General features: G+C 42.8%; 1 pseudogene; it reads right to left on the reverse strand.

The window, feature by feature from the left end:
- Positions 1-16,912: 16,912 nt before the first annotated feature.
- LOC128151253 (kinesin-like protein KIF2A) lies at positions 16,913-20,010 on the reverse strand (annotated as a pseudogene).
- Positions 20,011-22,752: the final 2,742 nt, after the last annotated feature.

A 22,752-nucleotide genomic window follows, 5' to 3' on the forward strand; every position in this document is an offset into this window, starting at 1 on the left:
CGAGAGATGACTGCTATCACACAAACCGTGGGGCCACCTTCCTGCTTTGGTGGCCTGATCTGGAGGGACCCAGTCCTTGAAAAAGTGCCAGGCTGTGGCAGGTCTCACATATTCTTCTTGACTCGAACAGGCCGCTCTTTTTATATAGCATACATAATGCCACAGTTGTGCTGTATTTTGCTATTTTTGTTCATTTTGAGTTCTTTTTTAACTTTTAACTTAAAAAAAATTACATAGGCGCAGTGTGTGTCTGCATGGTGACATCCTACTCTGTCCATATAGCACTGTGAGAGATAAAAGGATTTTTTGTTTGTTTGTTTCTAGTTTGCCTTAATCCTATTTGTGGGCAATCATCAGCAGATAAATGGCCTGTTAAATACATCTTTGTCTAGGCAAAAGTTGAACTTATGAACATGATAAAATGAAAGCAATTTCTAAATATTCTATGCTGGGGATTTATGTTAATTCAGTCTAAATCATATCAATTATAAGTGACAGTTTACCCAGGACATTATTTTGTGTTTCTAATTTTACCCTAATTATTTTGGTTCAGTAGATTTATACCAATTGCTGTTACAGATCTTCATGCCTTTGTCTACCCTCTTTGTTGTGATCCCAGCCTTCTAGAAAACAGATATGCACTATAAGTAATCTCTTCTTCTGCCATACTGCATAAAAGCATATTGTGCATTCATACATCGTGGTATTTTTTTGCTTAAGCAAATTAGTAGAATCTTCACAGCATTTGATACATGTCTACAGCTTGTAGGAATTTTCTTTAATTTTTAACATTGGAGGAAGTTCATGTTTATGTTCCGGAATGGCTTGAATGTCCCAATGTTTTCAGAATCTCTGCTGGCCAGAAATACTCTGCATCCCCAAGGCACCACAGGTAGATCAAAGGATCACAGCCTACTCTGCCCTTCACAGGAACGCGCGTGGGCCAGACGCTGCTCCAGTCACACACAAGACCCCTTCTACATCAGCCTGGGTTTGTATAATGGGTTTACAGTTTGCCCTTTGGCTCTGGTCGCAGGGTCAATATAGGCATGTTTGCATGTGCAGTGTCTGTGGTAGGAATGCCAAGTTTCAGATGACAATCTTTTTGTTGTTGTTGTTTAACTATTTTAGGAAAAAAACAGTTTTCAAGCATTTTGTGCTATTTCCTTGTGATACTGCATTAACACTGGGCACCCTTTTTGCAGAAAGACAGGGTGTGTACCAGCATTCAATTAACTCAGTGCATGATTGAGGGAGGAGTACAAACCTTGACAACAGTGACCAAAGAAAATAAATTAAGTAGCAACAACGTACATAGCAAATGATTAGAGAGACAGAAAACCTTTCCTTCCTCCCTGAGACAAACGTAACTTAAGACTGTGTGGAAAACATGGCAACTAGACAAATTGCCCATTTTCAAGGCACCTACCAGGCTTGGCCCATGGTCCAGTATAACAAACCCCGAAGGCAGCAGACACAAATAGTTTTCCCAGCAATCCTGACACACAGTCTATCCATCATCCATAATGCCTTGTTTCCCAGAGAAGACTCCCGATGAGGAAACCCACCTTTAAGTAAAGAGAAAGGGCAGAATTAATTGCTGCTGCTGTAAAACATACCGTAGAGATTACAGTGGCATGTTGCTGCAACTGTGGGGCTTGCATCACAGGATAATACCTTATCTACGTGAATTAGAACTACGGGGTCAGGTTCTGCATCAATGTACAATTTCTATACCACTCTCACCAGTCAAGTACTACTCTACATGGGATTTTGGTTGTGGTTTCACTGGAGACAACAGCAAGACTCTCACTGGTATCAGAAAAGCTGGGATTTTTACAAAAATCGGTCAGGAATGCTGTTTGCAGCCTGTCAGAAAATATTTATTTCAGTAAACAGAATATTTGCTGTATGGAAATGGATCAAAGTTTTTTTCTTTGAATCTATAATGAGGGGGTTTTGAGGTGGTGGTTGTTTTGGTTTGTTTGTTTGTTTTTACTTCTTCCCTCCCCTCCCTCCTGATCAACTGTCCTCTGAACTTAGTGGGTATCTTTCAAGAGAGAATGGTTTTTAGATGTGGTACTTCGTGGCAGATAGTATAAAGGACTACCAGAAAGGAGCACTCCTTACTTAGGGGTCAGAGGATATCTTCCCATCCCTTTAGATAGCTTAACAGCTCTGTAAGAATAACAAATCTGTCTAAAATAGGAAATCAGAAGAAATAGAGCTGTGTCAGGCAACAATAACACTGCCATGTGCAATTTGACCTTGGACAGCTCGTCAGATCTCTTGTTCAGCTCATTCATCATTATTCTAAGCTGTCAACATGAACGCCCTTACTCATTAATTATACATTAACCTCATTCATGACTTTTAATCTATAATGGGTCAGGATGTTTAAAAATAATTAAATAAGAATGTGCAATGGTAATAAGGATAATACATGTACCAGAGTTTAGGGCATCTGACTGCAAATCAAAAATAGGTGATGCTGAACAATTAAATGGGAAATAAAACAAAAACAAGAAAGGAGAGGTCTCCAACTCTCCAACCCTGCATTTAGAACAGTATTATCTTTAAAAGATTCCCAAAATATGCAGCTTGTAGGCTTCTGACTTTTTTTTTTTTTAAGTTACAAAATGAGCATCAGTTTTCAAAGCAAGGAAATATGATCTCCTGTAAGCAGATTAGTGGATCAAACTGTTAGGCACTAGCTCAGATAAAATAGGGATGGGTTCTTGACGATGTTCAGACTCTCTTCTGCTGGTCAAACTGCCAATGCTCCCATTTGGTGGGTGCGTTTGCTGGGTGGAGTGCGCTGACTGCAGGAGATGACATTGTTTTCAGAGCACGCTGTGTTCCCACAGGTTGGTGTATCCATTGCCTGGAAGCTGAACCGCTTTCTCAGTGGGTCTTCTAACCTATGCAGTGGCTCGATTTCCAAGCAACCTGGGGTGACAGCAATCTTCTGAATCTGTCAGTCAGTTCTCTGTGCTGAATATTGGATTCAACAGAGGATTTACCTCCATGTTTCCAGCACTGATAATGTTTTAATTCTGAAATTATCATACATTGTTTCTTCCTATAGTTAAAGGAGTTTTCACATCACACAGCACTAGGGCACCTTGCTTTCCGATATCACAAAGGACTTTTCATATTGTGGCAGTTGTCTGCAGGAAGCTGAAAGTGCCAAGGTTTCCAAAACAGGCTTGAAGCAGAAATAAAATTTTATACCCAAGGAAGAATTACTACATGCCACATAACATTTCAAGCTAAAATAATGTTTCATCAAAGATTTAGGGAACAAGGATTAGTTTTTTAAACCTAGCTAAGTCAATGAATCTTATATCCCATATACTGCTATACATTATGTTCTGAGATACATTTCACTATGCTAACTCAAGGCTGTTCTAGTGAGGTTGCTTCAAAGAAAAAACCCTCAACTGAGATGACAGACATTTCACTGACCTAGTTTAAAAGAACTTGTGAAACCCACCAGCACGAGGATGCCCAGGCAGGTGGTCAAAGAATATTACACTGCCTGTGAAGTACTTGATGAATTTTAGAATGGTAAATTATGGAGTTCAATAATGGTCAATTATGGAGCCTTGTATATATATATATATAGAAGGATTTACCTTGAAGAGAAAAACCAGAATAATTTGTCCCAGCTGCAAATGGGTGCCATTTGAAGTATCCAGACTATGCTTTATTATTCCCAGAGAAGCTAAAAGCCTTCATAAATAATTTTTGACCACATCCAGGATTTTCAATGGACTCCAAGAAGGTTAGGGCTAGTACCTGGTAAACTTCAGTAGAGGCTGGGTACTACCTGGAGCACTTGGAAAATCCCTGTCTCTTTGAACAGCTGGATTCTGCTCAGCTCTAGCAAAATACATGTATTTCATAGCTCTGAAATACTCTGTACAATTTTAACCTTAAAAATGTCCAAATGCGATGGTAGGCGCTTAATCTGATTGCCTACTGAGTTTAGTAGGACTCTGCCTGTGGCATTAAATAACAGTACCTTTGTGTAACCCACTGGTTACAGGTCCCTGTTGTGTGGCATCCACAGAGGTGCGGGATGTTAAAACCCACCTACACAGCCCTGCTCTTCTCCCTCCACTGCAGCAGCTCATGCTTTTAACTCCAGACATCTCCGGGGCAGGTTAGCCAAGGTAGTCAGCATCACATATGTACACTTATAAACTACCTTTTATCTGATGATCTCAAAGCACTTCACATCCATTAATTAAACTCTAAGGGCTTGGTAATAGGTTGAGATGAGTATTTTCTGCTGTCCCTCAGGTAAAACAGCAGTTTCACTTAAATATGAGCAGCAATTGGCTTTAAACCTAGAGAATCTGTTTTTATGAGCAATCCCAGATCTGTATGTAGTAAAAAGTACAATTACGTGGGATGGACTCGGTTTGTGCTAAAATGGGAATTCAATTTTAATTCAAAATACCTTTAATGTATTTCTTTCTTACACTGAAGTGAGCATATTGGGCTATTTATTCCCAAATGGAATTCCAGCAGTGGGGGTTACTGTGGATTTAGTCCCTGAAATGTATTTTTTTCCTTACATCTGTTTCAGAAAATCCTGTTCCACATGTGATCAGTATCATAATTAAAGGACTTTTCTGTGTATGTAATGCTTCCAAGTTGACACATCTAACCATGTATTTGGGCAATGTAAAATTAATCCAGTATCCGTAAAGCAACAGGAGGCTTTTTTTTTTTTTTTTTAAAGGGATGTTAGTTCACACCTTATAAACCAGCTCTAATTTCCATTGTTGGGGAGTATTGTCTTTTACTCAGAATTCTGACTTGAGGTGTGGGACCAATGAATAGAAACTCATCAAGGGAGAATTTCTCCTCTGTGGGAGGCACCAGTATTTTAGAAAGGAAAGAAGGTGCATCTACAAAGAGAAGGCGTATTCTCAAACTTTCTGTCAGCATGAAAAATATCAGAAATAGTACCTTAAAAATAGCGAGCCATATTTGAAAGCATAATTAAAGGGATAACATGTTCCAAGCCCTGAAATGTCATCCCTTCTCTGTGCCTCAGTGTCTCCTTCTCTAAAATGCACATCATGACAGTAGCCTGTTTGGTGAAACACTTCCATACCACCTGGTAAAAAGCATCATCCAGAAGCTTACTCACTGTTATTGGAAGTGAACATGAGTAATTGTTTCAGATAAAATGACAGACTGCCATATAATCACTACATCCTTCCAGTCTGAATCCTGCAACACCAAAAAGATATTCCCTTCCCATCCCAAGACCACACTTAGACCAGCTGTGACCTGTTACGACTGAACGGTGTAGCAGTGATAGTCATTTCAGCTGGTCTATGTGTATTTCTTCTGTTTGAATGCATAGCATTTTTCTTAATTATTTCTGACTTTTCATCCAGCATGCTATAAGCTTCTTATGAAGCAAAGAAAATAAATAATTCAACTTCCACTTATTCCAGGAGGAGACTGGCTGTTCTAATCTATCCTTAGAGAATAAACAAGCTAGCTGTTCACATACAGCTTATTAGAGTATGACAAATAAACATGTGCACGATATTGCAATGACAATAAGGATGGGGAATACCAGAACTGTATTTTGGGCTGGAATCTGAGGCTGGGACCATTTCCAGTTCCCTCCCAGGGGCTTGAAAGTTTGGCTATGCTTTTGCCCATAGCTGCAAGCCAGAGACTGGTAACAAATGTCAGTGCAATAAGGAGTGAGGAAGAAAGGATGGAGCCAGAGAGTGTGTCAGAGCGTGGATTAATTCCCCATCGCGAGAGTGCTCCGGGCTGCTTTGCGCAGTGCATTCAGAGAGAGCTCTCAAATGAGTTAAAAGTCTGGTCGAGAAATACGGTTCCTTGGCCACCCAGGAGCGAGACTCTCTGTTTAGGGTATTCTGTTGGAAATATTAATGTGTTAGGACACCATGCTGGGAAAGCTTCTGCACCTGCTTTAGAGAAACCTTTCAAAACACATATTACTTGCTGCCTCCAGGAATGTTTCTGTTTTACTTGGAACAAGTGTGGGATGAAATATTTGAAGCAGTTTTGGACCAAAATTTAAGTTTCCCCCTTTCCCAGGGATGGAGTCTGTGAATCTCCCGTGCTTTCTGTCTGGCTTAATGAATCCTGAATTTTAGCTCTTACCGATGGATGATCGGGGCCCCACCCTGGCGCAGCCCACAGGTTGATGGATCAGGTGAAAGACAAGAAATGAGCTTGCACCCCTTGAATCCTAGGTAAGAGGTCTTACATCTAGGCCCTGGCAGACTGACTACAGTAGAGCAACACAGGAGAATAACTTCACTGACAAAGTCTCCCGAAAGCTTCACTGCATCAGCATTTGGCCACTGCCTTGGGAGCCCTGCAGAGCTGTGGAGCATCAGCCTTGCAATGGGGTTGGGTTTGGCACTGAAGGCTGCCGCTTACTTCCAACACCACCAGAGCAACAGGGGCTGTTGTCCTCATTTGAAAATGTTTCAGTAAAACATAAAAACTTTGGATTCTTTCCTCTGAAACAGTAAAATATGCAATTGGATTGGAGTTGACTTCATCCACAGGAGACACCTGACAATCTTGCTTGATGAGAGCAAGCTGCACGTGTCACCAGAGAGAAAGAGTGTCTGAAGAAGAGGAAACCATCCATCTTACCACCCTGACCTTTCTGATAGCCAGCTAGTAGTATGGGCAGAGCTCCGCCGATCACTTCAAAGTTTATTGCTCTGTTAGTCCTCTTTGATTGACAGATCACCTAATGGATAATAAATTACTGCCCTCCACTCGGACTGGGGGCTGCCTGCATGTTGCTAACGCTGATTTTTCAGAACCTACTATCACTCACTCTCTGCTTTTGCAATTTAAAGGGATGCGAGTTCAGAGACAATAAATAAATACAGAGGACTGGGATTTCAAGGGTATGTGTGGGGAATTGATGGCACGGTGCCCTCTAAATTTCGGTGTGACACAGGCTCCCACATCCCTTGGGTCTTTTTAAAAATCTTGCAGCTTTACTTTTGTGCCTGCTGCAAACCTGGTTGTCTCTCTCCCAGGCATCTAACGGTGGGAGAGCGAAGCCCCTTTCCTTGGTCCTGGGGGGCACACCGGGGAGGGGGGGGCTCAGCGGGATGCTTGCCTTGGGTGCCCGCCTGAACCAGAGGAGAAAATGTGCTCTGTAGTGAGATGAATCTGAAGAAACTCCACCTGAAACCAGTGGTGCCTCTGCCAGGACGGGGCCCGACTCTCAGCTTTTACTTAATTCCAGTCACAGTGACTTGCTTTGGCACGCGAGCAAGCGTGGAGCAGAGACTGAATAAAGACCTCAGGGGTTTGCCCATAAAAAGAAAATGAAGTGGAAACGCCTCTCTTGAGGTTGGAGAGGCCAGGATTTGTTATGGCTGCTCTGGGTCACCGAGAGCGCCGCGAATCAGCGATGCTTTCCTCAAGAGCTGCTGTCAGCCCTGCCACTTCCATTAGTTCTGCCACGTGTCAGGACACAATTAAAAAAACGTCCCTCTTTCACACTTACCTTTGGGACCGGCGGGCTTGTCACCAGCGCTGGGGAAGAGGCGCTCCAGCTGCTGGTCCCACTGGTACTGCGGTGCGAATACCAGAATGTGTAAGCTAGAAAAAGCCACAGAAAACCTCAATTCTCACACGGGTGAGATTTTCCAGAGCTCTGTACGGATGGAGCAGGACATGTTTAAATGTATTAGCAAACCGTATTCCCTAAGCTTAGAGCGGTGCTTTCCTGGAAGACTGGGGGGGTAGAAAGGCTCTGACATTAAGCAGTGTAATTTTGCATGTAATTTTGCACTGCTTTCCTGAAGGCAAAGGACCTTCCTCCTGTGCCAGGGATCTCCCCTAGGCACTGCGGTCGGGGTGCTGTTGCTGAATGATCATACGTGCCTGTGATAGCTTTAGCTAAGATTGTGGAGAAGGGAGAACCTGCATAAACCTAAAGAATTTGGGGGTCAAAAGAAAACATGTTCCTCCCCCAAAAGAAACCAACACACTCAGCTGGATCCAAACTGGTGCTGTTGGAGCTACACCATTATCCCTGGGCACACGCAGCTTCTCTAAATCTCCCTGTCCCTGCATTTTCTAGGGTTCTTGCGTGGTGCACCAACTGTTTTGAGGCTTTCATTTTAAATTACCAAATTAAAAGTACCAACCGCAGAGGCACCATCAGCACGGCTGGGAGCTCCCACAGGTTGGGTCTCTCTTTTCTGGCAGGTGTTTTTCTTTAGTCCCAGGATTGTGCCTTTTCCCTACACTCTGAGTTTTGTCTCTCATTCCCCCCAGCTCCAGCCCCCGGCCTCTGATAGCAGCTGCCATCACCACTTCACACATTTTCAGACACATACTCGGGCATTCTCCAGGCAGTGAGCTTGGGACAGAGGTGCTGACCTCTCATCTTGCTGCTCCGTAGCATCCCGGTTGCTCCTTACAGCCACCGCTAGATCTCTTAATTCTTCACCCATGAAACTGTAGATTTTTGGGACAGACAACATCTTTCATTGCTTTTGTGAACGCTTGCGTCTCAGAAAACCTAGCCCAGTGGGGTTTGGTGCGTGTCTGCATCTCCAGCCCCTACGACACTGCACATACTCAGAGCTTTCATTATATACACTCCTTTTCCCTCTTGACTGAGGGAACAGTGAGACCTTCAGAACGTGTTTATTTATGAAATCTGCGTTACTTGTTCCTGTAACATTTATTTTTCTCCCTCTTTGGAAAGCACAGAAGTTCAACACGGGCCCTTAGAAACACAGCTGCTGTTATTTTGCAGCTGGGTGCTACTATGTGGAGAGCATCTGAAAAGGGAGGCTTGAACATAGGAAATTAGATGCAAGTCTACATCACTGTGGAGAACAATACATGAAAAACTTGGGATGTAGATTTTAATCCAAGATTTTTAATATGAATATTTCATCCTGCAGCCTTTACAGTTGAACGGGGGTTTGAAAAGTCCATCTATGTACAGCTCTGTGGAGGACAAGCCAGTATTTACTCTTCTTTCTCGAACGACGGTAAGCCTGGTGGGTTACACAACATAGCCCTTCTTTATACCCTCAGTTTAGGAATGTGCTATGGCTGTTCAGGAGAGCATTTATGTACACCAGTGAACTCTAAGTGTAAGCTGAATGTTTAGCACATTTTTCAGTGCTATCTTCACAGCATGGTCTATAGGCAATGTGTTCCATTTACCCATGCTTCTTACATTTCTGCATCCTTATATTAAAGCTTATGGCTTAAAAAGAAGGGAACTATGTTGCTTCATTTACCAGTATCAAATATTTTTACTGAGAGTAATTGCTTATCCAGAGTTTGCTTATATAAGAATTAAACAGGGTATTCCATTAAAATTATTAAAAATATCTTTTTATAGCTCTGCTCTCTCCACTTCTCCTCTAATGTTCAGAATCACATAAAATAATAATGAGCATACATAGCCTTCTGCTGTTTTCATAGACAAGGCAGTAAAGAGACAGTTGCTGTTCCCTTGAGTGCTAGCCCACGAATCAGAAAGTCTAATCAGCTACAGTATCTGACACACTAGATAGCCCCTGTATTTCATTATTGCTATATTAAAATCTTTCCTATTTGAATTCTGTATTCTCTATTAAAAGGAGAGAGAGAGGTAGAAAAGATAATCAAGAGAGGGCAAGAAGAAAGGACTTAAAGAAAAGTAACTCTCTTTTAACTCCCCCAGCCTGATGCTTTGGAATTCTGTTTCCAGTGCAAGAACTGGTCTGCAAATACCCGGAGCAAGCACCTGGCATACTGCAGCCGTCGTACACCCCTGGGGCTGTCTTGTAAGAGTTCAGCTTTAGTAGCCTGGGTAAGACCCAGCGCTGGCTTGTGGTTCTGCCTTGCAGAAAACGCTCAGTGAAAAGTAACTGAACAATGGTGGTTTTCACTGCTTGCCCACACCACTTGCCTACCGTGCCTGTGCCTGCAATTGAATATTCAGGGTTCCCTTGGTTAGGTCCAAGGATTGCAGAGGGGCAGATGCAAAGGCAGTTTTCCTGGGAGAATCTGCTGCTGGGTGTTGCCAGTCTCTGACTACCCACAGTGTGGAAGATGCAGCATCGCTGCAGCCTTGCCAGCAGCGTGGCTGGTGTGTAGGTTTCATAAAAGCAACATCTTCCAACAGGCTCAGAAATAGGAGGCGCGTCTCTTTGTGCATCAGTCCACGCTGATCTGTAAATTAGGCTGTGACAAAACAAATTAGATTTAATTTTGCATGGCTGTCCAATGGCATTACTACATGTGTTATTACATAATCCTTTGAATCAATAATTTGACTTTACATGCTTGCATCTTATGAAATTGAGAAAGATCAGTTCAATACCTGTAGGCAGTGGCTGAGTGGCATAGATGTATATAATATCAAACAATAGATGTCACTGTTATGCCAATAAAAATGGGTTATATTTACAGTTATTGGTAGTTTCAACCTCCATTGCACAAAGCTGCTAAGTCAAAAGTGTAGAGCCAGGGCACTCACTGACACGTGACACTTTTTTAAACATGAGTCCTGCACCTCCTTCTGTTTTTTCATCTATCAAATTAGACACAAAAATTTTAAAAGCCAGTTTAAACAAAATAACAAAGATATTTTCCTATGGCTTTATGCAAATTGGTCATGCAAGAATAGCACCACTACCCAAAAGTTACCACGAGCAGGAGAAAAAGAAAAAGGGATGTGGGAAGCTTAACTGGAGAAATATCAGAGATGGAAACATTTCTGCTTAGATTTCTTTCTTTCAAAGGGAAGGGTGGTGTATTTATTCTCCTCACTTTGGAACGATAACATGGAGGATGGCATGTGTGAACTCACCAAAAGGGAAGGACCAGGTTATAAGCAGTAGTTTGTTGAGAGACAAGAAATGAGGGAGAGGCATCATAGGCAACATCCCACAGCAGCAAAAGACAGGGAGAGTCTGCAGAAAGAGGGAGTAAGTACCCAAGTGAAGTTTGAGCTCCAATGTCCTATTTCAAGAGGTTCTCAATACTGCTTGAAATTGGTATAAAATTATGTAAATTAGACTGCAAACAATATAAGAAACTCCAGACCAGCAATGGTACCCTTTTGCTCAGCTGTAAGCAAGACCTGTGCAGAGTCAGCTTTCGGGTGATGAGCAAAACCAGTGAAATCTAACAAATCAGAATGAGTTTAAACATCAATTTCAGGACAAGACACAGAGGAAACTGGGCAGGTTATTATACAGCAGCTGTTCACCAGCTACTGTTCTATTCCTCAATATCAAGAACACAGTTTGCTGAGAGAAAATGTCTGTGCTCAGTGGTCGTAGGAGCCTATTTGTAGCCGTAAGACAAGAAACAAAATGCTTCTTTGTCACCAACTGATTTAGAAAAAGTGGACAAGCGTTTTGGTGCACAGTGCTGTCATCAGCCTGGCCCCAGTCAGTCCCAAGGAGAAGGAGGTTCCTGATTTTTTTGCTTCTTACCATGAGTTTGGAAGACATAAATTAATTCAAGCAAAACCTAAGTCTTCTAAATTAGAAAAGCCACATGGTAGGTTTACATCAAACCATTCTCATCCAGAATGTGAAGGAGACCATTTATAATTTCTAGATAGACGACACTTGAACTGTACGCACAAAGAGGTGTTCTTTCAAACAAAACCACCAATGTTACATACAAAAATGCCAAACCTTTACCATGCAGATTTGATCGCACCTACTCAGTAAAAAACCCACAATATTACACTGAGGAGGACAGCTGCCTCCATCCAGTCCAATACCTGAGAGAATTGCTAGGAATTTTCTTTCAAGTTTGCAGACAAGACTGTGCTTGCCATTTGGACAATATTGTGATGCAGATTTAAACATTTCTGTGCTTATTTACCAAAGTACTGCAAGTTTTGCATGTACACAGGATCCTTGCATCTCAGCTTTCCTCTTCTCCAGTATATCTTTACCTCTTCACTTGAAATCATCTCCTCACATGTCACATCCCAGTCTCTTGCTGAGGAAATGATTAGGAGGTCACAAGAAGAAGAATGACTTAATGTAAAAGCAGAAACAAGAGAAAATTTCAAGGAACAATCTGAGGAATAACAACGTTGTTTCCATCACATATTCCTTGTAGCATTAAAGGAGCAAGAGCAGCAGAATACCAGGTGAATTGCTTCAAAACATAAAGTCTTTCAACATACCCTATGAGATATTACCCGCTTCTGTAGAAAAATAAAAGGAAAATGATACAAATACCTTGTAAATCATAGCTGAGGTGCATATTTCAAAGATTCACAGGATTCTTGTACAAAGTAGGAAATGGTATGGTTTGCAATGTAAGTTGCCTGATAGCACAGAGGAATTTTCAGCCACAGGCTTTCAAGCTTGGGAAATGTAGGTATAAAAATTCAGTATTTTACATGTACTTTTATAGCACGGAGATAAAGCATGCTCCTGGACACAATTAAATCGAAAATGCAAAATCTTAGCATCTGTGAAAGTACAAATATTGATGTGCATCACTAAACATATGTTGCTGACTAAAGCTATTATTAGCGACAACAGTCATTCTCTACTCTGGAAAATCCCAGTTGCCTTGGGCTTTGTTTGAGCAGAAAACCAGAGAAAAATCTGAATAAAACCTTGTGAGTTAGCCTCATGATAACAGGCTGAGCTGTAATACTCAGATAATAATAAAGCCAAAAATACAGGGCTAAATTCAGCCATGCTTACTTGGTGCTAAATTGAGCAAATTGCATACTGCCTGCTGCAGAGGCAGTACCAGAATGCATCTTGTTCTCCCAGATTGTCTTTGCAGGGTACAGATTATTTTGATGCATTCATTGCAGCTCCCATTTGGACTGACACCTCAGAACTGAACTGGAAACTCCAGATGCTGCAGTTTGGGAAGCTGGAGGTCCTGCTGGGGTTGAACCTCACTCGTTTCCTATCGCACAACGCACACAGCCAGCAGACCTTGTGCCTGCCTCTTTCACCCAGCTCTCCCCTTCCACCCTCCTACAGCAGCATGGGGCCATCTCCTGTCCTAGCTGCTGCAAGCCCCAGGTGAGCTCTCCTAAAACCACATCAAGCTGTGGGTTTTCTGGGCCCTGAGCTCAGCTTTCTACATCATTCCCCTGGACTTCCACAGAAACAGAGCCAAATAATGATGTCTTCAAATGGTCAACGAACCACCTGGTTATCAGAGGTATTGAGGAAAGGGGTTACCTTTGCACAGGCTTGATCACAAGTGCCTGAGCCAGGAAGGTTTAAGCAGAGTTGTACTGCCAAAGTCGTGCTTTTAAACATCCTATTTCTGGTTCCAAAATTCACAAGATTAACTTTCTGTAAATATTTTTTTCAGCATGGTCTTCCAGCTTGGAAGCATTTAGAGTGTTACCTTTCCAAGTTTATTTCTGCTACCAAAAAGTCTAAAAGATTAATTAACCCCCAAACCAATATGATTCCGACAATTAAATAATTCTAGAAGATACAAGAGGAATGAAAAAACCTGTGTTTTGTGAGACGTGAGAGCTGGCAATGCTGGCAGAAATTTTGAAAGGAAAGATCGTAAGACGCATGCAACAATATTACTGCTGACTGCCTGGTATGGAGAGTCACAGCTAGAAAGGCAGTTTGAACAGGAGGAGTAGATGGGAAGGCAAGTGGATGTGAGAGCAGAGGGCAAAGCAATTGAATGTTTCAAAAAACTGTGGATGAATCAATTTTATTTTCAGCTGATGCACATGTTACGGGTTGAACTGTCCTGCCTGTTCAAGGGAGCATACGGGCATTCAGATGCTTTAGATTGAGGGAATTCAAACCTTTGAGGACTGCACAGGGAGAACAAGCAAGAGTTGGAACAAGCGATGAAGAAATCTAACAAGGAGTTCAGCAGAGACTGAATCAAGCTATGGAGGCACTGCAATGCTGCTCTGACAAAATTAACTGGCAAACACTAGGGAAGTGTGGAAAATAAGAATGTATTTTACAGCCCAAGCTATTCTAAGCTCAGAATTAGGAAGGCAGCAGCTGGAAAATTATACCAACATATATATGTCTGTCTGTCTGTCTGTCTATCTATCTCGCTATATAGTTGCAATGGGAACTACTATCACTTGTTGACAGAGGAGGTTCTGAGTGTATGTGTTCAGTCCTTATGAAACACTGAGGTCAAGCAGGGGCATATGAAGTATTGGAGGGGTGGGATGTAGAGCTCCTAAGTATAATGTCTTGCCAACAATAAAATCTCCCCTGGAAATGACTCATGTAGGAAGAGAACAGATTTAAATCCTTGCAGCATAACAGAATAGCAGTATTTATGGTTAATTGTCAGGCATTAAATTATTAGATTAGCCAGGTTCTATTTATACAATGGTTGCTTTTCTTGTTCATTCAGCTACAATCAGTTATAAACAAAAACTCATCCCATAACAGTGTTTCAGTTGTTTAACAGGCTAAGTGAACGGCTGACCTCACTATAATTAATTAGGGATCTTTATTTAATTGAACATTCATGGTCACCAGAGCAATGCAAACCTAAACCCCAGCACACTTACCTGATTCTGGTTTCATTACAAAGGCATGCCCTTGGCCAGTAAAAATTAGAATGAATTTTCATTGAATCTGTGAACCTTTATGGGTTGGGCTCTGTGGGCACATGTAAACACACTTAAACTACATTTCCAAACCCAAAATACAAAGGGGTATTCTGTGGCTACAAACTCATGGAAATCAGGCAGAAGTCATGCTTAAAGTCTAGGTAGTAGGAAGAAGGGATTCTGCACTCTACATACACAGGATTTATGTTTAGAAAGCAAAGGAAAATATGTAAATGAAGATCATCAAAGAAGGAAAAGAGGTTAATCAACACCTCACATAACGACAAAAATGGAAAAAAAGGCTAATTTAGTTAATTCATTTTGCATCTGCTTTAGAAAGCAGTAGGGTGTGCTCATGAGTCACCTTCTGAGCTTAGTTGCAAACAGCCTCCTGAATGTGTGAGTATAAACAAAGAGCGAATAAAATTCATTTTCCTACTCACTGCAAACCATCCCGCCCTGGTATGACTTTGTTCCAGCTCATTAAAACTGTGTTTCTAGAACTGTGCCCAACTCAATTAATTCATAACCCTTTTTGCCAAAACAGTTCATGCTCATGATTTATAGCTAACGCACGGCCACAGCATGTAAACAGTGGGGACTTAGACCTGGAGTAAGGACCACAGGCAGCCAAAAGAGTGAATCTATCACATGCCTTTTGTAGAAAACACTTCCTACACCCAGCTAAAAGGGAGTCTGCTAGATAGTCCCAGGCAGGGGACCATGGAGCCAGTGTACTTTCACATACTGTACCCCATGGTGGGGTACCTGGGCTTTACCACCTGCTGCTCTACTATATCCAGCACCTCAAACACAAGAATCGAAGAGAAATGCTAAGGAAGGAACCTCAAGTTGATTTTCAGAAAGGAAAAAACCCTTTCATGGTAAATCCCTGCTGGAAACAACACACTTTTATCTTAATCTGGCAAGTAGTACCTATGTCTCATTGCATCTCTGAACACTACAAGCTGCTGAAACTAGGAACACCAAAACAAGCAGGATGCCAATAAATAAATGCTTGTAAAGTGCACTGAAGCTGAAAAGCACAGCATATTATTACTAGGAGATGACCAGCATTTAAACAACGTTTGGTGTCTCATAATTTCATCACTGAAAACAAATTTCTGGCTTGGTTGAAAGGCTGCTGAAGTTCTTCCATTGGTTTCAGCAGACTTCAGATCAAATGTTTAAAATGTTCACTAGCATAAACTGGTGGATGGGACCAACAGCCAGAGAGAGCTCAGATGGCGTGAGGAAATGGAGGGAGCTTGTAATCAATTAATTAGGTATGATTTATACCATTTAATTTCTTCCACTTATTTGTTATCTTTTCAATATTTTATACTAATTAATTTCCAAATTGAGTAATAAGCATAGATACGTGTCTGATGCTTTGACCTCTCTACCAAGAGCAGTTTTTGCAGGGTTTCCCATCAGGGATGATGCACCAGTCTGGGGCTGCCACTCCTTGCATGCCACTGTCACACTGATACGCGCTATCTGATGGTGCTTTGCTGGATGCAGCTTTTCTGACCCTTTGATCCGGCAAATCTCCTCTCATCGGGCCTCTGATACAGGGCACTGACTCTCCTGCTTCCCTCTGCAAACCTTGCAGGTGTATCTTCTCCCCACTGGTCAGGCAAGCGTCGTGATCTTTAGTCTGATTTTTATGAATGCAGGTTCTAGCATCTTTTTCTTTTAATGTCTCATGAGAATACAGTTAAGAAAGAAAGATAGAGAGGGAGAGAGGAAAAAAAGCGAGCTGATGCTATAAAAAAGCCACTGCTTATACCATGACAAAATAACCCTAATTTCCCAAATATATCACACTCAGAAATGACAGTGCTTTGCACTCTAACGCCTTTTTAAATCACTCAAAATGCCTCCTACCCTGGGAACGCGACTTTCATTTTGGTGCAGTTTGACACAACTCTGAAGCAGGCTCCATCTAGGCAAGTACATATGTATTTGTGTGTGTATATGTGTATATATATATTACAAGCATGAGGAGGAAACCTGCCCAGATGAGGTGAGGTACTTTTTTTGTAAATTCTTGCCTTTTCCTACAAGTTAGATCCTCACAACTGCACATTTTTGCTTTCTACAGTGAAAAATACCTGGAAACAACACTGTAGTATTTTCCTATGTGTCTAACCCACTATTTTCAAGAACAAAACCAACCAAAATATCCCTGGAGACACTATTTAAGATTTTTTAAGCATTTGAGCTGTGGGGCAGTTTACGCAGTGGCATCAAAACAGCTCTCATTTTGCAGCAGTTTCAGGGTTCAGGGGTCTCCAGCACAGCTTACGGCATACAGGATCTCTTCGTGCAGCTCTGGTTGCTGCCCTGTTCTTCCTTGCAAAGAGCTGACCGGAATAATCTGACTTTTTCTTGGATCTTGGTCAGGATGCCAATTTTTTGACCCAGAACTGATTCAAACTGTGCAGCGTAAAAATCTACATTGTAGTCTATTTCCCCAGCTGCTTCTAAGAATACTTTCAACCATCGCAGAGATTCCCAATGTTTCTCCAGAAGCATTTTCTCATCCACCTCTTTTCTCTTCTGTGTTTCCCTCCCAGTACTGAAAGTAAATAACTGAGGGGACACTTCCTTGTCTGCCTGAACCCCAAATAGCTGTAACTCTGCTGTCCTGGGACAGTTCTGCATAGTCCACGGTTTCTTCACATCTTTCAGCTGACGTGGGAACCTGAACACCTCCTGACAGGGCTGTCCAACGGAATTTAAATTCACCACCAGCTCCTTCACATGGCTGGCATACCGCAGGGTGTTAAGGGTGTGCTCGCAGGATCTCATTCCTGGAGAGATAGTGACAATCATGCAGGCACAGAGTTTTCCCCTATAAATGAGTCCCTCAGGATCTGGGTGAGTTTGCTAGCCCTGAATGGGTGCGGGCTCTGTTATGCCTCAATACCCGGATACACTCTCTGAGTCCCAAGAGGCTTTTATTAGTATCAGCCCCCTCCAGCCTTGTTTGCCTGTCTGCAGTGGAGATGTCAGCTCCTCGCTCATTCCCAGCCAAATCAATCGAGGAAAACTTGCCATACAAATGCCGTCTCTTCTTTGAGTATGATCTGGAAGACAGCACAGCTCCAGGAGGAGTGAGTGTTGGCAGAGGTCTTGCCTGACGTGCGACACTTGCTAACCATTTCAATTAGCTTGATGACATCTTCCACACTGGTGCCTTTTTCCTCCCACAGGCCCACCACTTGGATCTGCTGTTTACCATCTTCCAGCACTCTCAGCTGCTTCTTCCAGTTCAAAAGGCCAAACGCTTTGCTCCCATAAATCTCAAAGAAGGCCCCATAGACTCAAAGCTCCAGTTTCTGGCAGCTGGGGTCCTGCAGCCTGTGGAAGACATCTGCGGCAACCAGGACATAGATCTCTTTGGAGGTGTCCTAGTTTTAGCTGGGATAGAGTTAACTGTCTTCCTAGTAGCTGGTACGGTGCTATGTTTTGAGTTCAGTATGTGAAGAATGTTGATAACACTGATGTTTTCAGCTGTTACTAAGTAGTGTTTAGACTAAAGTCAAGGATTTTTCAGCTTCTCATGCCCAGCCAGCGAGGAAGCTGGAGGGGCACAAGAAGTTGGCACAAGACACAGCCAGGGCACCTGACCCAAACTGGCCAACAGGGTATTCCATACCATGGGACGTCCCATTGTCCTGGTTTCAGCTGGGATAGAGTTAACTGTCTTCCTAGTAGCTGGTACAGTGCTATGTTTTGAGTTCAGTATGTGAAGAATGTTGATAACACTGATGTTTTCAGTTGTTGCTCAGTAGTGTTTAGACTAATGTCAAGGATTTTTCAGCTTCTCATGCCCAGCCAGTGAGAAAGCTGGAGGGGCACAAGAAGTTGGCACAGGACACAGCCAGGGCACCTGACCCAAACTGGCCAACAGTGTATTCCATACCATGTGACGTCCCATCCAGTTTAGGAATGGGGAAGTGTGGGGGGGCAGGGATTCACCGCTCGGGGACTGGCTGGGTGTCGGTCGGCGGGTGGTGAGCAATTGCACTGCGCATCATTTGTACATTCCAATCCTTTCATTATTGCTGTTGTCATTTTATTAGTGTTATCATTATCATTATTAGTTTCTTCTTTTCTGTTCTATTAAACCGTTCTTATCTCAACCCACGGGTTTTGCTTCTTTTCCCGATTTTCTCCCCCATCCCACTGAGTGGGGGGGAGTGAGTGAGCGGCTGCGTGGTGTTTAGTTGCTGGCTGGGGTTAAACCACGACACCCATCTAGTATAGGACATGTGATGTCCCATCTAGTATAGGAACCGGGAAGGGGGGGTGGGGAATCGCCGCTCGGGGACTGGCGGGGTGTCGGTCGGTGGGTGGTGAGCAATTGCACTGCGCATCATTTGTACATTCCAATCCTTTCATTATTGCTGTTATCATTTTATTAGTGTTATCATTATCATTATTTGTTTCTTCTTTTCTGTTCTATTAAACCGTTCTTATCTCAACCCACTGGTTTTGCTTCTTTTCCCAATTTTCTCCCCCATCCCACTGGGTGGGGGGGAGTGAGTGAGCGGCTGCGTGGTGCTTAGTTGCTGGCTGGGGTTAATCCACGATGGGAGGGCTCAGAGTTCTTGATAGAGAAACTTGCCCTCATGGCCTGTGTCTTGCCGCTGCCTGCCTGGCCACAGGCGAAGCAGGTAGCCATACTGCCCTGGAAAATGTCTCCACCAGTGACTGGGCAGTGTGCCTGTACACCAGCGCATTGGTGGCACAATCATCAAAAGCATGGTCAAAGCGGAAGACCTGGTGAGGTCTGGCTTCTGCTTAGCTTCATGCACCATCACCAAGTCATGGCAGAGGACTGTGACTACATTGAATTAGTTGAGCTTAGCCTCCCATAGTTTCAGTGACCGCTTCCAAACACACACACAGATGCGATGGGGCCGGCATGGTGTGATGGCCCACAATGTCTCGCAGTCCAGGTGGCTGTGGCACTTCTGGATCATGGCCATCACATCTGTCCAGGGGTGGAGTGAAGCAGTGGCCTGCTGGGCTTGCTGCTCCCGCACCTCTGGCCGCCAGCATTCCCAGTGTTCTCACAGCCTTTCTAACTGCCGCCCAAATGGTGATGTCCACCTGGGTCTGCAGCCCCTGGAGCCAGACCAGGCAGCCGCAGGGCCCCTGTTGTCCCCAGATGGCTTCTTCACTTTGATGGGCTGTGACAGCCATTCACTCGGCAGGCTCTGGTCCCCTTTTGCTGATAGTGGGGCCTCGATGCTGGTCATGGACACGCTCCTTGGCACCAGGTGAGGGTTGAGGGCAAATACAAGCTGAAGATCCACCTGCTTGCTCTTGTTGGCCCCCTTCTTGAGCCGCTCCACGGTGATGCTGGAAGTGCTTTCACGGAGCTCCATCACCAGTGCCGGGTCCCGGCTGGGCAGGCAGGGCTGGAGCTTGCCCCTGGCTGCGGGGGTCCCATGGGGCTCAGCACTGCCTGTGCCCCACACTGTGTCACAATGGCCCGGGTGACCCCCCGAGGGGCTGTGGTAGGGGTTCAGCTTCAAGGTTGAAAATATATATGTTTTTAATCAGCTGCTATGGGTGGAAGGACCATGCAAAGCTGCTATCACCTGAAAGGGCCTATTTGAGTTTCCAGGCTGGCGTGCAGCTGCTGGGACACATCGTGTCTAATTAGATCAGTCACGTTGTGTTAAGCTAATGCCGGTGACACAAGAATTTATAGCAGTGACACAAGCGCAGAGCCTCAGGAGAGCCTTTTTGTCCTGCAGTGACCACACAAAAATGCAGAAAACACCACGTTGTTTTCAATTACCTTGAACATAAATTTTGAATTCTTTTAAAAGGCTTTGCATGCCTTGAAATCCTGCTTGAGAAAGAATGGGCTCAATAGAAAATGAATGAAAAATAGAATTGCAGTGTAAGTGCAGTGGGTACATTGCATCCATAAGGAAGAGTTTGATATCATTTTGATAACTAGAACAGCTGATGATATTTTTAATCCATTTCTGTAATGCTCTTCAGCAATCTGAATTCCTGAATAGAGAATTTCAGAGTTCCAGCTACAGGAAAATCTTTTTAACATCTTGACTTACGTAAGATTTTTCATTCATTTTGGCAGGTAGACTGAGACCTTCAGTGACAAGGACTGTTATTTACAAAAATATTCAAATGCTGTAATAGCCCTAAGAAGAATGCTTGCAGAAATAGTGGTAAACTTACATAAGCTTGAAGCAAATAAAACCAATTTGGGAGGTTTATTTTAGAATTATCTCCATTTGTTCTTGCCTTTTGACTGGTAACTTAAAATGATGAATTCAGGCTGTCTGAGATCACCAAAACTTAACAATAAGGAGAATCTTGGGTGTCCTTACTTACCAACCCTCCTGTGGGGCCAAAACACCAATTAAGGTGTGCTATAATTTCTTGAAGGAGAGCAATTAATGTTCACATTTTTTTGTCTGGAGACGTAGGCACCATGACTACTGTTGCTTTCAGCTACCTGTGCTCAGCTAAATCCTCATACCTTTGAATGTGCTTTAAATGTAATTCAAAACATTTTTACGTGGGGAAATTATGTCACTGTTATAAAGAGATCTAGTTCTTGGGTGTCCATCATAATGCCAGCCTGATGAAGGATGCAGAGTAGTAAACCGACAGCAACTTGTTGGCTAGATTTTGGAGATAAAAGCCTGCCATGTACACTGTTAGATAAGCTTGAAGAAATGGAGAGCACCAGGGGTATAGGGTAGAGTGAAGCTGTGATTTTAAAGGCTTGTTCAGCTTTCCATGGCAACGTTGTCTCTCTTAGTACAAGTCCTTGCTCAAATTCTTTTGTCGGATCCTGAGGTCAAAGCACCCCAGAGTAGGAGGCTGCAGCAGTATCCCATGAATGGGCCAGAGGGATATAATGAAATCAATCCTTGTGGCAAACTGCCTTTTCTGTTTAATGTTTGGAGACCTTTTTAGAATCTCAGACGGTCATCAGAGTTCAGTCAAGCTTTTGCGTGAGGAATTTGACATTTGCTCTTGGATAGCTTAACAACTTTTATTCATCTGATGTTCCTAGAGGATACATATGCTGTAACATGTGCTCGAGTAACTCTGCAATCATACCCACCAAGCTGTGTAAGCAGTTGCTCATCTTGGTTTTAATTAGTGATATCGTTGTAAGAGATGACTCAATTTCGTAAAAGTATTGAAATAGCCGCAAATAACCGTAAGAGAAATCTAATTTGGGGAGTGTTACTAGGCTTATTACAGCAGTGCTCAGAGAAAGATGGCTTTTTAAGGGAGCCTAACTGATTGAGGGTTGCCACCGAATTTCAGTTAGATCGAGATTCATATTCCAATGCTCTTAGAATACAAATTTTCAGCCCAAATAAATACTGAAGAAAAACAGGGGACTTCCAAATACTGTCAGTAGTACATTCCTTGTATGGAAAAGCTAATATAACCTCAGTGTGGGGCCAGGATCATTTTGGATCTATGATAATATACTTAGTAAATAAGACAACCACACTTCAAATCCTTTGACCCAAAAAGGAGCCAAAGATGCCAATATTTCTCATGGTTGGACCGTATGCTAAGTAAACAAAAAGATAAAATTGCTACATATTGGTTTATTTACAAAACCAGCAAATTGCCAGTGGTGTAACTTGCCGAAAAATAAACTCAGAAATTATGCTATTCATCAGGCACAATTTTTTGACCTTTCTTAGAGAAGCATTCTGGAGAACATAAATATCCAAATATGTGTTTTAAATATGAATCTCCCATGAGACAAAACATCAAATCAGCTTTTTTATAGCATTGTTGCAAATTGACACCTAGCAGCTGTTGAGCTCATTACATCGCACCAGGCTTCTCTGCTTGCCTGGCACAGCCACACAACCTGAAGTTGATTTAGTTCTTCGTCAGCTCAGCCTATATCCCAGCCCTTCTTTCACAGAAAGCACTCATCAATTGTCCTTTCTTGAACAAACCACTAACTACTCTTTACTGACATCCCATCTGTTAAAATTCAAGTATTTTTATAACAATAAGAATGTGCTTGTATGTATCAGCATGTTTGGTTTTAGAGGGGCTGGCTTCGATTTTCAGGTCGTATATGTAATGATAATGGCTGACCTGTCATT

Source organism: Harpia harpyja, chromosome 14 (genome assembly GCF_026419915.1).
Source record: "Harpia harpyja isolate bHarHar1 chromosome 14, bHarHar1 primary haplotype, whole genome shotgun sequence".
NCBI lineage: Eukaryota > Metazoa > Chordata > Aves > Accipitriformes > Accipitridae > Harpia > Harpia harpyja.